Source organism: Pongo abelii, chromosome 18 (assembly GCF_028885655.2).
Source record: "Pongo abelii isolate AG06213 chromosome 18, NHGRI_mPonAbe1-v2.0_pri, whole genome shotgun sequence".
Taxonomy (NCBI): domain Eukaryota; kingdom Metazoa; phylum Chordata; class Mammalia; order Primates; family Hominidae; genus Pongo; species Pongo abelii.
The window spans coordinates 35,412,614-35,427,731 of NC_072003.2; the positions used below are offsets into that span (position 1 = coordinate 35,412,614).

The 15,118-nt window shown below is 36.7% G+C and overlaps 2 long non-coding RNA genes across 2 annotated transcripts; both read left to right on the forward strand.

The window, feature by feature from the left end:
• On the forward strand, window positions 1-1,345 carry LOC129050886 (uncharacterized). Its single transcript, XR_010137752.1, has 3 exons — window positions 1-88; window positions 669-792; window positions 1,331-1,345. It is a non-coding gene; the product is annotated as an uncharacterized LOC129050886 (long non-coding RNA).
• A 7,788-nt stretch (window positions 1,346-9,133) lies between these two features.
• On the forward strand, window positions 9,134-11,392 carry LOC134759381 (uncharacterized). Its single transcript, XR_010137753.1, has 3 exons — window positions 9,134-9,233; window positions 9,335-9,483; window positions 11,337-11,392. It is a non-coding gene; the product is annotated as an uncharacterized LOC134759381 (long non-coding RNA).
• Window positions 11,393-15,118: the final 3,726 nt, after the last annotated feature.

Genomic DNA, 15,118 nt, shown 5'->3' on the forward strand with positions numbered 1-15,118 from the left:
AAGCTTATGGATGCTCTAAAACATGCTTCTAATATGCTGGGTGAACTCTGGACTTCTATGTTATCACCAAAGAGCTACTATGAACTTTGTACCTTTTGAATGTTGAAGACCAAACATTTGGACCATACCTTTTTCTTGATAGGACAATTTTTGATGAAGTTTGATGAAGATAACTGGAGTTATCTTATTCTTTGTTATCTGAATCACATGGCACTGCTTCTCCATGCAGATGTGCTAAGTGAGAAAAACACTTTGAGAGTACTCCTTTCCTATGTTTAAACATCTTTAAGTGTGTTGTCGTTGGTGCATCTCAATTTTCAGACCCCTCATGTGGCTATTCAGGCTATGACGCAGTTGGTTCTTTAATGCTTAGATTTTGTTATGCAGCAGTCTCAAATGGAGAGGAATTTAATCATTTGACATTTCAAAACCCATTAGCAGTCTGACAGGTAACCATTGTATTTATTGCTTTGCTTCACCACACATGCTTTAAAACCCTTGTTTTAAAGTAAGAAAAGCCCAGCTAAAATTCTTTCTTCACTTGAGCACTCTCTTAAAGGACTAAAACTTAAGATATCTGCCCGGTAGTTAATAATGACTCCAACAAGTTTCAAAGTTTTGCTTAGGTTGGCTTATCTTTATTTTTAGTCCTTAATCATAATTAAGAGATATGGCCATTTCTGATGAACTGCACTACTTGGAGGTCTACCTGACAGATGAGTTTGCTAAAGGAAGGAAAGTGGCAGATCTCTATGAACTTGTACAGTATGCTGGAAGCATTATCCCAAGGCTGTAAGTAATTACAAATCGGAGGATTTTTGTGTCTGTATTTCCCAATTTATGTTATGTCCTTTATGATTATCAGGTTAAAAAAAAGTTTTAAGGGTAATTTCTTAACAAATTGAGATTAACATTTTGGTAGATACTCTCTTATTTGTTTTAGAGTAACTAGATTTATGTTTTATGTAGATATTTGAGGAATTTTGGAAAGAGAAAAAATGTACATGCTATTTTGTTTAATGTCTTGACTGTTAGAAAAATTAATATGACTATTATTCTCTTCCTAATATGTTTAAAGGTAATATCTATCTTGTATATATACAGTATATGTCTGTACGTGTGTGTTTATGTGTGCATATATATATATATAGTTTTTTTAGAGGTCAGTCAGCAGTTATATTTTAAATCAGATATTTTCCTCGTCATGCAGGAGAAAACAACATGGTTCCTGTCTTGTTTATTTAATGTTTTGTTCAATGTGTTTGGAAATAATCAAATTCTTGATTTGAATATTTTATTTCTAATCAGCATTTCTTCATAATTCTCCTAGTTACCTTTTGATCACAGTTGGAGTTGTATATGTGAAGTCATTTCCTCAGTTCAGGAAGGACATTTTGAAAGATTTGGTAGAAATGTGCCATGGTGTGCAGCATCCCTTGAGGGGTCTGTTTCTTTGAAATTACCTTCTTCAGTGTACCAGAAATATCTTACCTGATGAAAGAGAGCCAACAGAGTAAGTGATTGTCTTTCTTGATTTTGTTGCAATATTTCTTTCATTGTAGAATGTATAAAAGTGTGAAAACATTGACAGAAATACAATAAGTATGAATAATTCTTCCACCCAGTCAGCCATTTAGTTAGCATTTGTATATAGATTTCCTTTGTCATATAGAACTCCTCAGTGTATGCAGCATGATCTAAAATGTAGTCTTATGCAAATTTTATCTTTGGATTATTAAGACCTGCTTTTTAAATTTAATGTAATTGAGCATTTTCCCACTACACTAAATATTCTTTGAAAATGCCCAAGGTAATTTATAGATTCAATGCCATCCCCATCAAGCTACGAATGACTTTCTTCACAGAATTGGAAAAAACTACTTTAAAGTTCATGTGGAACCAAAAAAGAGCCCTCATCGCCAAGTCAATCCTAAGCCAAAAGAACAAAGCTGGAGGCATCATGCTACCTGACTTCAAACTATACTACAGGCTTACAGTAACCAAAACAGCATGGTACTGGTACCAAAATAGAGATATAGATCAATGGAACAGAACAGAGCCCTCAGAAATAACACCACATATCCACAACTATCTGATCTTTGACAAACCTGACAAAAACAAGCAATGGGGAAAGATTCCCTATTTAATAAATGGTGCTGGGAAAACTGGCTAGCCATATGAAGAAAGCTGAAACTGGATCCCTTCCTTACACCTTATACAAAAATTAATTCAAGATGGATTAAAGACTTAAACGTTAGACCTAAAACCATAAAAACCCTAGAAGAAAACCTAGGCATTACCATTCAGGACATAAGCATGGGCAAGGACTTCATGTCTAAAACACCAAAAGCAATGGCAACAAAAGCCAAAATTGACAAATGGGATCTAATTAAACTAAAGAGCTTCTGCACAGCAAAACAGACTACCATCAGAGTGAACAGGCAACCTACAAAATGGGAGAAAATTTTTGCAACCTACTCATCTGACAAAGGGCTAATATCCAGAATCTACAATGAACTCCAACAAATTTACAAGAAAAAAACAAACAACCCCATCAAAAAGTGGGGGAAAGATTTGAACAGACACGTCTCAAAAGAAGACATTTATACAGCCAAAAGACACATGAAAAAATGCTTATCATCACTGGCCATCAGAGAAATGCAAATCAAAACCACAATGAGATACCATCTCACACCAGTTAGAATGGCAATCATTAAAAAGTCAGGAAACAACAGGTGCTGGAGAGGATGTGGAGAAATAGGAAAACTTTTACACTGTTGGTGGGACTGTAAACTAGTTCAACCCTTGTGGAAGTCAGTGTGGCGATTCCTCAGGGATCTAGATCTAGAAATACCATTTGACCCAGCCATCCCATTACTGGGTATATACCCAAAGGACTATAAATCATGCTGCTATAAAGACACATGCACACGTATGTTTATTGCGGCACTATTCACAATAGCAAAGATTTGGAACCAAACCAAATGTCCAACAATGATAGACTGGATTAAGAAAATGTGGCACATATACACCATGGAATACTATGCAGCCATAAAAAAATGATGAGTTCATGTCCTTTGTAGGGACATGGATGAAATTGGAAATCATCATTCTCAGTAAACTATCGCAAGGACAAAAAACCAAACACCGCATGTTCTCACTCATAGATGGGAATTGAACAATGAGAACACATGGACACAGAAAAGGGAACATCACACTCTGGGGACTGTTGTGGGGTGGGGGGAGGGGGGAGGGATAGCATTGGGAGATATACCTAATGCTAAATGATGAGTTAATGGGTGTAGCACACCAGCATGGCACATGTATATGTATGTAACTAACCTGCACATTGTGCACATGTACCCTAAAACTTAAAGTATAATAACAAAAAAAAGAAAAGAAAATACAACTTTTAAAGGGGGTTATATTTGGAAATTGAATTTCTAATGAAATAATAAAGTGTGAGCCAGCTGGATTTCATAATTGTTCCTTCAATGTCTATCAGTTTTTATAATTTATAGACTGCTAGTTACCTTGGAATATAAGTGATTTGAATGATCTGTTACAAGTTAGCTACTAACTCCAGAAAAGAAAAAATAAAAGCCATTCAGAGACACTCCTGTCTCTAGTGTAATCAGCATTCTGGCATCAAAGTCTACTGTAATTTTATCTCACAGCAGGGGCAGGTGGTCAGCCAACTGTGGTCTTCAGTGGAGTGAGCTGTTCACATGACAGGTCCCCAGATTAAAGAACTTCATTCCTTTTTTAAAAAGTTTATGCACATTTATTTTCTTTCTTTAATTTTTAATCTTTTTTCAGTTTGCCCCAACAGATTATGGTTTTCTCTTTTTAATATTTTCATTTAGTTCTGAGGTGTACAATTCAATGGTTTTTAATATATCTGCATCAATTTCTTTTAAAACAGTACAGAAAAGATAAAAAAATTTAACAATGTAGAGAAATTGATGAAGTTATTTGCTTTATTACATTTTGACTGTCCATTTTGAGCATTTAATTAGGCAATCAATAAAAATTTTTGAAAGCTACTGAGGTCTCCATCCCAGGAGATCTAGAAAAATAAAGCAGGAAATCCATGGTCTCTTCACTCACAAAGCTTGCATTCCAATTAAAAACAAAATATTCAACAGTAAAATGATGTACTTAGCAGTACACCCTAAGTGTTAATTTTTTTAGCCTTTTGTTTTTGTTTTTGGTTTGTAGGGATGGGGTCTCATTATGTTGCCCAGGCCGGTTTTAAGCTCCTGTCCTAAAGCAATCTTCCTGCCTTGGCCTCCCAAAGCATTGGGATTACCGACATGAGCCACCATGCCCACCCTTCTAGCCTTTTTGAATTAAGGAAGTTGCCATAAGAGCAAGTCCAGTTGGCCCAGGATAGGGAGTTGGGGAAAGTAATTTGCCCTTTAAATTTATACTGTCCTCTCCAGGTACTTTTTTCCCTAGATTCTGTTCCCTTTGAAATTTAACACTAAGCCAAAGAAATTGAAAGTGGTTTTTTATAAAGCATTGGTGTACTACAGAGATAAGTAGGAAATGCACAAAGGAGAGGGATAGTAGTAAGTTGGTCCTGTAAATACTGTGTAAAGACTTTTCTGTTTCTTTGCAGCGAAGAAACAACTGGCGATATCAGTGATTCCGTGGATTTTGTACTGCTCAACTTTGCAGAAATGAACAAGCTCTGGGTGTGAATGCAGCATCAGGGACATAGCCGAGATAGAGAAAAAAGAGAACGAGAAGGATAAGAACTGAGAATTTTAGTGGGAACAAATTTGGTGCACCTTAGTCAGTTGGAAGGTGTAAATGTGGAACGTTACAAACAGGTTTATATCTTTTTGTTACCTCTTCTTATGTTCTGAGATAAACTGAAATCTGATTTTTAAAATCAGAATATTTTTGTATATAATATTACATTGAAAAAATCTTAAAATGGCTTTTACTGAAGAAGACTTAAATAAACGGAAAGATATATATGCAATGTTTGTGGATTGGAAGATTTAATGTTGTCAAGAGAGCATTTTTTTAAAAATTCATCATAGATCCAATGTAATCTCAGTCAAAATCCCAGCAGAATTTTGTAGAAATTAAGAAGTTGATTCTAAAATTTATGTGAAGAAACAAAGAACCTAGAACAGCTACAACAAATTTGAAAAGGAAGAACAAAGTTGAGACCCAAACAACCCAAATTCATGATTTACCCTAAAGCTACAGTGAAAGCCTGTGTGGTATTGGTGAAAAGGACAGACATACAAATCAATGGAGGGGAATAAAACAGGGAATGGCAAACTTTACCTGTGAGGGACCAGATAATAAATGGTTTTTGACTTTGCAAGACATATGCTGTACAAGAAGCTTGTCCAACGTGCGGCCCAGGACAGCTTTAAATGTGGCCCAACATAAGTTTGTAAACTTTAAAACATGAGATTTTTTGCTTTTTTTTTTTTAAAGCTCAGCAGCTATTATTAGTGTATTTTACATGTGGCCCAAGATAATTCTTCTAATTCTTCTTCAAGCCAAGAGATTGGACACTCCTGGTCTACAACTACTAACACTGCAGATATGGTGCAAAAGCAGCCGCAGACAATATGGAAGTGAATGGGCATGGCTGTGTTCCAGTAAAACTTTATTTGTAAAAACAAGCATCAGCTCAGTTTACTGATCTCTGACTACACTATCAATAATAGACCCAGATATTTATGATCAGTTATTTTTGATAAAAGTACAAAGGCAACCTTTTCAGCAAGTGATTCTGGAACAATTGGATGTTTATATGCAAACAAACAGAAAACCCTGAACCTTGACCCATCCTTCATACCACACAGAAAAACCCAAAAATCGATCAGAGACCTAAATATAGAACCTAAAACTGTTAGAAGAAAACACAGAGGAAATCTTTATGACCTAGGATTAGACAAAGATTTCTGAGGATACACATAAAAGCACAAGCCATGGAGAAAAAAGCTCACTTTTGAGAGACCAAGGCAGATGGATCACTTGAGTCTAGGAGTTTGAGACAAGCCTGGGCATCATAGGGAGACCCCATCTCTACAAAAATTACCAAAATTAGCTGGGCATGGTGGAATATACCTATAGTCCCAGCTACTCAGGAGGCTTGAGGTGGGAGGATGGCTTGAGCCCAGGAGGTGCACGTTGCATTGAGTGGAGAGTGTGCCACTGCACTCCAGCCTGGGCAACAGAACAAGACCTTGTCTCAAAAAGAAAATAGCTTTTAAAGTTTAGAAGTGAAGTCTCGGTGAGAAAAATCTCAAATACAGTGTTCAAGTTAGTAGTTCAAATATGTTACCAGGGGAATAGCTTAAGATTTTGAAAACAGATTTTTTTTAACCCTTACGTGTGTGTTTTGTTCTCTTTTAGATTGTTTTGACTGGCATATTGGAGCAAGCTGTAAACTGTAGGGATGCTTTGGCTCAAGAATATCTCATGGAGTGTGTTATTCTGGTAGGTGGGAATACTTATTTCATTTTTTTAAAGGACCTATTTTATCTTTCATTAAATTTAATTGTTTTGAAAAAATTTTGATGGAGTAGGAAACAAGCTTTCCTGAATAAAGAATTTTCCTTGCTGGGTGTGGTGACTCACACCTGTAATCCCAGCACTTTGGGAGTTCAAGGTGGGAGGATCTCTTGAGGCCAGGAGTTCAAAACCAGCCTGGGCAACATAGCAAGATGCCATTTCTATAAAAAATTAAAATCATTTTTCAATGCTGCTTTTTTTCACGTAATCTTGCTTCTTTGAAAAATAATTTAAAAACAGCAATTTTGTTTCTAATTTATAACTTGGTCTTTGTATCAATGTGGTTTGTTTTCCTCCAAAATGTAGGAATGAGTAATCTGAGTTTTCTAGGTCTCCATAGCTTTAGTTTAATTGTAGGTGCACTTTGTATATTGGAATATTTCTGTCTGAGCTTATATTTAGTAGAGAGGTTCAGAAGTAATGTGTTTGAATTTAGTGTGTTTGAATTTAGTTGTATAAGATTACAGTTTTTTTTCCCACAAATGTGACCTTTACCATATATGAGTTCAGAATATTATGCGAAATACTTTTACTTGTATTGATCATTTGATTTTCAGATTTTCCCTGATGAATTTCACCTCCAGACTTTGAATCCTTTTCTTCGAGCCTGTGCTAAGTTACACCAGAATGTAAACGTGAAAAACATAATCATTGCTTTAATTGATAGGGAAGACCTTCCAACACTGGAGGATAGATGCTCTGACTTGGGAATAATGAATTTTAAACATTTTTTTTTTGAATTCTTTGTTTCTGTTACATCTTTATCATACCAATGATCTTAATTTAATTATACTATAAATAATTTAGCTTTGTGAGTATGAGTACTAGGTACTTGCCTAGGTTAGACATCAAAGAGGCTTAACTTAAATGTGCAGGAGACATGAAGATAATGAATATCTTTATTCTGTGTGTTTGATTGACATTTAAAGACGTTGTACAGACTTATTTTTAAAATTGTACAAATCCAAAGATCATATTGAAGAACAAAATTTGTTTTTTACCATGATGTAAGTATCTTGCAGTGGGAACTCATTTGATTTAGAGTAGCCATAAGATACAGATGATTGAAAATGTTCAAGTAATCTACTCTATCATCACATTTTCTTAAAGAAAAAATTTTAAGTATCACGTATGTTTAGTACATCCACTTTAAGTTTTATTTTCTTAGATTTTTTTTTTTTTCACACAGAGTTTCACCCCATCACCCAAGCTAGAGTGCAGTGGCGCTATCTCGGCTCACTGCAACCTCCAACTGCTGGGTTCAAGTGATTCTAGCGTCTCAGCCTCCAGAGTAGCTGGGATTACAGACATGCACCACCATGCCTGGCTAATTTTTTTATTTTTAGTAGAGATGGGATTTTGCCAGGTTGGCCAGGCTGGTCTCAAACTCCTGAGCTCAGATGATCTGCCTGCCTCAGCTTCCCAAAGTGCTGGGATTACAGATGTGAGCCACTGCGCTTGGCCAATGGGTGACTTTTTTGCAGCCATGTTGTGTAGTAGTATATAATGTCCGTCCTACTACTTGTAAGCATTGTCATGAAACCAGAATCCTAAGTGAAGATTTATTTCTACAGATACGTCTTGTATATTTTTTAAAAAACTAAGTTATTAGTTTTAAAGTCTGAGAATTTAGATAACGAAGTTTTCCAAATTACCAGCTCAATCCTGGACAGCAGGAATTCCATACTTACTGGGCTCACTCTTAAAGGAAGCTGGTAACTGGATTTTCCTGTGTTGCCTGTAATGTCACTTCCCCATCTCTGTCAGTAATGATGCTTCTGGGCATAACAAAATGTGGATGTAGTTGTGACTCTGACAAACAGATAATGATAATGAAGCAGACATTATTTTGAGTAAGTTAAGATGTGGGAAATAAAAGTTAATTTTATGAATTTTAGACTTAGTTGTATTTCAAACTTTAAGTAGTAAAAATACAGTATCTTAAAATAGTCTATATACTTTTATTTTTTAAAGATTATTTATTTAAATCATGGTTGTTGAATACATTTGTCCCTTTAATGCATTTCTGTCCATATCTACTTAATTATGCTTCAAAGAGTTTGAGAGAATTATCTTGTTGAAAATCTACTTAGTATGGTATGAAATAAGAATGCTGATGAAAAAAGGTTTCATTGGCAAAACTGTTTAGTTAAAAATGAATTGGGGAGGCCAGGTACAGTGCCTCACATCTGTAATTCCAGCACTTTGGGAGGCCAATGAGGGAGGCTTGCTTGAGTCCAGGTCAATACCACCCTGGGCAACATGACAACACCCCATCACTACAGAAAACACAAAAATTAGCTGGGCATGGTGGCACATGCTGTTAGCCCCAGCTACTCAGGAGGCTGAGGTGGGAGGATAGCTTGAGCCCAGGAGGTGGAGATTTCATTGAGTGGAGAGTATGTTACTGCACTCCAGCCTGGGCAGGAGACGGAGACCCTGTCTCAAAACATGAGGGAATGATTGACTTAAAAACCTTTGGGGCTCATACAAAATATAGAAAAGCAATAAAGAATAAGATGTCATGCATGATCTCACTACCCAAACCCTATATCTTTTAAAATAAAGGGTTTTTGGGGTTTTTTAGATTAGCTTTATTTGCTCACTGTGAAGATGGACCTGGAATCCCAGTGGATATTATACTTTTTGATATATTTTCACAGCAGGTGGCTACAGTGATACAGGTTTGTGTAGTTTTTCTCCTAAGTTATCAAAACTTTGAAACTTCTCTGTCTTCCCTTTACAATTGTTTAAAATAAATTGTACAGTTTTCTAAACATTCCAGTCTAGACAAGACATGCCTTCAGAGGATGTTGTATCTTTACAAGTCTTTCTCATTAATCTTGCCATGAAATGTTACCCTGATCGTGTGGACTATGTTGATAAAGTTCTAGAAACAACAGCAGAGATATTCAATAAGCTCAACCTTGAACAGTAAGTTACATCTTTGTAAAAATCCTCATAAAGACATTTTTGTCCTAGATTTGCTTTTCTTTCTCAATTGTTTTTTGAACTGCTGGCATTTGTCTTGTTTTAATCATGCATTAAGATTGTCATGTTTAGCACTACTAGGGGCAGAAAGTGGTGACCAATTATTTGGTTGTGTATATTAATGAAATTGTGGTACCCAAGGACCATAGGCAGTCTTCAGGGACCAGTCTCTCCAATTTGGATCCCTTTCTGTGTATCAGGGGCATCCAATCTTTTGGCTTCCCTGGGCCACATTGGAAGAAGCATTTTCTTCGGCCACACATAAAATACACTAACACTAACAATAGCTGATGAGCTTTAAAAAGTCGCAAAAAACTCATAATGTTTTAAGAAAGTTTACAGATTTGTGTTGGGCCACATTCAAAGCCATCCTGGGCTGCATGCAGCCTGTGGGCTGTGGGTTGGACAAGCTTGCTGTATTGAGTATGAAATGAGTTTGTGTGAATGAGTTTGTTCTTAAACTGGTAAGGAAACTTTGTCAGGCAGTATTTATTTCCATAAGAGGTGTTTTCCTACGAATGAGTACATGGTGACAAATGAGGGGCATATGTATATTTAAGGTGCAGAATTAAGTTGGTTTAAATATCATTTCTATTTTGAGCTTTGATTTTGATACTTCAAAGAACTATCAACAGTACTGTTTCCAACTTGAAGCCACCTCAGCTGTTCTGTCCTAGACTTATGGCGTCCTCTAGTGGCCCCTGTGGGCAGTTCTGATCCTGTTACCCTCCCCAGCAGTTCCCTTCCTGCCCCATTCCCCATTGCTCCGGATTTGGGTTAAACCAGGCCCGCCTCCCACGCCCATATTCTTCAGAATTTTACCTCATGTAATCTTCCTCCTTTCTATCTCCCTTCCAGTGGTTAACGTGCATCAAGAAAATTTCTTTTTTTCCCCCCTTTGTATTATCCTTTTTCTTTTGGTCATTTTTAGGTTTGTGTGTGTGTGAACCGAAAACAAGTCCAGATATGGAATGCTAAGTGTGAGAGAAAATTAAATGATGTGCCAGGTGTGGTGGCTTGCCCCTGTAATCCCAGCTATTCAGGAGACTGAGTTGGGAGAATCATTTGAGCCCAGGAGTTTGAGAACAGCCTGGGCAACATAGCGAGACCCCATCTCTAATAAAAAATAAAATTAAAAATTAAAAAATTTTAAATCAAAAAAATTAAATGATGTATCTATGTCTTTCCCCCAAGTGAATTTTTAAAGTAAAAATAGACAAAATAATTAGAAATAACAAACTCTAAAGGGGTTGTAATAAATGTCCCAATATGCCTCAATATCTACAGAATGCTTTTACTAACCACTACCTAAAAGTCAGTCAGCCTGCTTTTCCTTAATCACCGACATCTGATGCAGAGGAAATAGTTTATATATTTTTCTATTGTGTCGAATTGCTGGTTTTGCATGGATTTTTTTCCTACTTGTTTTCATCGTGAATATACAATACTTGTTGGCTGCCCCCTGGGAACCAAACTACCACTTAAAGTACTTCCCTTAGAAATGTCATCGAATTCTAGGCAGTCATCTTAACTCCAGCTATACCATCTGTTCATGAGTTGGAAACTGTATCTAGTTTTGTATCAACAGAAAAATAATAGATGAATATATGTTTGTGTTTAGATAAGCATTTTTATCCTCTTGAAATGAGGTTGTTATAGTCTTCTGGTGGTATCAGTCACTTTACCCATTTCCTTTAATGTGTAATGAAAAATTTCAAATTCTTATGGAACAAGTTCTATTTGTGTGTATAGAAAGTTAATTTTATTCATTAAGACTTCTGTTTTTCTTTTTGTAGTATTGCTACCAGTAGTGCAGTTTCAAAGGAACTCACCAGACTTTTGAAAATATCAGTTGACACTTACAAAAATATTTTAATAGTCTTGAAATTGAAACATTTTCACCTACTTTTTGAGTACGTTGACTATGAGTCCAGAAAGAGCATGAGTTGTTTCTGGACTTTGTCTCTCAAGACCGGGTAAGAGAATATCTACGTGCTATTTTAGGGAAACAGTGTTACAATTTTAGACTTTGGACCTAGATACCTGAGATGGGAGGGGAGGGTAATTCAATACTAAAGAAAATTTACAAGTAACTTCTTCATCATATAAATTAGAAAACTGGAGATGTATAAAGAATTATAGTTTGAAGTCAGGTAGTGTGATGCCTCCAGCTTTGTTCTTTTGGCTTAGGATTGACTTGGCGATGCGGGCTCTTTTTTGGTTCCATATGAACTTTAAAGTAGTTTTTTCCAATTCTGTGAAGAAAGTCATTGGTAACTTGATGGGGATGGCATTGAATCTGTAAATTACCTTGGGAAGGATGGCCATTTTCACGATATTGATTCTTCCTACCCATGAGCATGGAATGTTCTTCCATTTGTTTGTATCCTCTTTTATTTCCTTGAGCAGTGGTTTGTAGTTCTCCTTGAAGAGGTCCTTCACATCCCTAGTAAGTTGGATTCCTAGGTATTTTATTCTCTTTGAAGCAATTGTGAATGGGAGTTCACTCATGATTTGGCTCTCTGTTTGTCTGTTATTGATGTATAAGAATGCTTGTGATTTTTGTACATTGATTTTGTATCCTGAGACTTTGCTGAAGTTGCTTATCAGCTTAAGGAGATTTTGGGCTGAGACAATGGGGTTTTCTAGATATACTATCATGTCATCTGCAAACAGGGACAATTTGACTTCCTCTTTTCCTAATTGAATACCCATTATTTCCTTCTCTTGCCTAATTGCCCTGGCCAGAACTTCCAACACTATGTTGAATAGAAGTGGTGAGAGAGGGCATCCCTGTCTTGTGCCAGTTTTCAAAGGGAATGCTTCCAGTTTTTGCCCATTCAGTATGATATTGGCTGTGGGTTTGTCATAAATAGCTCTTATTATTTTGAGATACGACCCATCAATACATAATTTATTGAGAGTTTTTAGCATGAAGGGTTGTTGAATTTTGTCAAAGGCCTTTTCTGCATCTATTGAGATAATCATGTGGTTTTTGTCTTTGGTTCTGTTTGTATGCTGGATTACATTTATTGATTTGCGTATATTGAACCAGCCTTGCATCCCAGGGATGAAGCCCACTTGATCATGGTGGATAAGCTTTTTGATGTGCTGCTGGATTCTGTTTGCCAGTATTTTATTGAGGATTTTTGCATCAATGTTCATCAAGGATATTGGTCTAAAATTCTCTTTTTTTGTTGTGTGTCTGCCAGGCTTTGGTATCAGGATGATGCTGGCCTCATAAAATGAGTTAGGGAGGATTCCCTCTTTTTCTATTGATTGGAATAGTTTCAGAAGGAATGGTACCAGCTCCTCCTTGTACCTCTGGTAGAATTTGGCTGTGAACCCATCTGGTCCTGGACTTTTTTTGGTTGGTAAGCTATTGATTATTGCCACAATTTCAGCTCCTGTTATTGGTCTATTCAGGGATTCAACTTCTTCCTGGTTTAGTCTTGGGAGGGTGTATGTGTTGAGGAATTTATCAATTTCTTCTAGATTTTCTAGTTTATTTGCGTAGAGGTGTTTGTAATATTCTCTGATGGTAGTTTGTATTTCTGTGGGATCGGTGGTGATATCCCCTTTATCATTTTTTATTGCATCTATTTGATTCTTCTCTCTTTTTTTCTTTATTAATCTTGCTAGTGGTCTATCAATTTTGTTGATCCTTTCAAAAAACCAGCTCCTGGATTCATTTATTTTTTGAAGGGTTTTTTGTGTCTCTATTTCCTTCAGTTCTGCTCTGATTTTAGTTATTTCTTGCCTTCTGCTAGCTTTTGAATGTGTTTGCTCTTGCTTTTCTAGTTCTTTTAATTGTGATGTTAGGGTGTCAATTTTGGATCTTTCCTGCTTTCTCTTGTGGGCATTTAGTGCTATAAATTTCCCTCTACACACTGCTTTGAATGCATCCCAGAGATTCTGGTATGTTGTGTCTTGGTTCTTGTTGGTTTCAAAGAACATCTTTATTTCTGCCTCCGTTTCGTTATGTACCCAGTAGTCATTCAGGAGCAGGTTGTTCAGTTTCCACGTAGTTGAGCGGTTTTGAGTGAGATTCTTAATCCTGAGTTCTAGCTTGATTGCACTGTGATCTGAGAGATAGTTTGTTATAATTTCTGTTCTTTTACATTTATTGAGGAGAGCTTTACTTCCAAGTATATGGTCAATTTTGGAATAGGCGTGGTGTGGTGCTGAAAAAAATGTATATTCTGTTGATTTGGCTACAGTAACCAAAACAGCATGGTACTGGTACCAAAACAGAGATATAGATCAATGGAACAGAACAGAGCCGTGAGAAATAATGCCACATATCTACAACTATCTGATCTTTGACAAACCTGACAAAAACAAGAAATGGAGAAAGGATTCCCTATTTAATAAATGGTGCTGGGAAAACTGGCTAGCCATATGTAGAAAGCTGAAACTGGATCCCTTCCTTACACCTTATACAAAAATCAATTCAAGATGGATTAAAGACTTAAATGTTAGACCTAAAACCATAAAAACCCTAGAAGAAAACCTAGACATTACCATTCAGGACATAGGCATGGGCAAGGACTTCATGTTTAGCACACCAAAAGCAATGGCAACAAAAGCCAAAATTGACAAATGGGATCTAATTAAACTAAAGAGCTTCTGCACAGCAAAGGAAACTACCATCAGGGTGAACAGGCAACCTACAAAATGGGAGAAAATTTTCACAACCTACTCATCTGACAAAGGGCTAATATCCAGAATCTACAATGAACTCCAACAAATTTACAAGAAAAAAACAAACAACCCCATCAAAAAGTGGGCGAAGGACATGAACAGACACTTCTCAAAAGAAGACATTTATGCAGCCAAAAAACACATGAAAAAATGCTCACCATCACTGGCCATCAGAGAAATGCAAATCAAAACCACAATGAGATACCATCTCACACCAGTTAGAATGGCAATCATTAAAAAGTCAGGAAACAACAGGTGCTGGAGAGGATGTGGAGAAATAGGAACACTTTTACACTGTTGGTGGGACTGTAAACTAGTTCAACCCTTGTGGAAGTCAGTGTGGCGATTCCTCAGGGATCTAGAACTAGAAATTCCATTTGACCCAGCCATCCCATTACTGGGTATATACCCAAAGGACTATAAATCATGCTGCTATAAAGACACATGCACACGTATGTTTATTGCAGCATTATTCACAATAGCAAAGACTTGGAACCAACCCAAATGTCCAACAATGATAGACTGGATTAAGAAAATGTGGCACATATACACCATGGAATACTATGCAGCCATAAAAAATGATGAGTTCATGTCCTTTGTAGGGACATGGATGAAATTGGAAATCATCATTCTCAGTAAACTATCACAAGAACAAAAAACCAAACACCGCATATTCTCACTCATAGGTGGGAATTGAACAATGAGAACACATGGACACAGGAAGGGGAACATCACACTTCGGGGACTGTTGTGGGTTGGGGGGGAGGGGGGAAGGATAGCATTGGGGGATATACCTAATGCTAGATGACGAGTTGGTGGGTGCAGCGCACCAGCATGGCACATGTATACATATGTATCTTACCTGCACATTGCG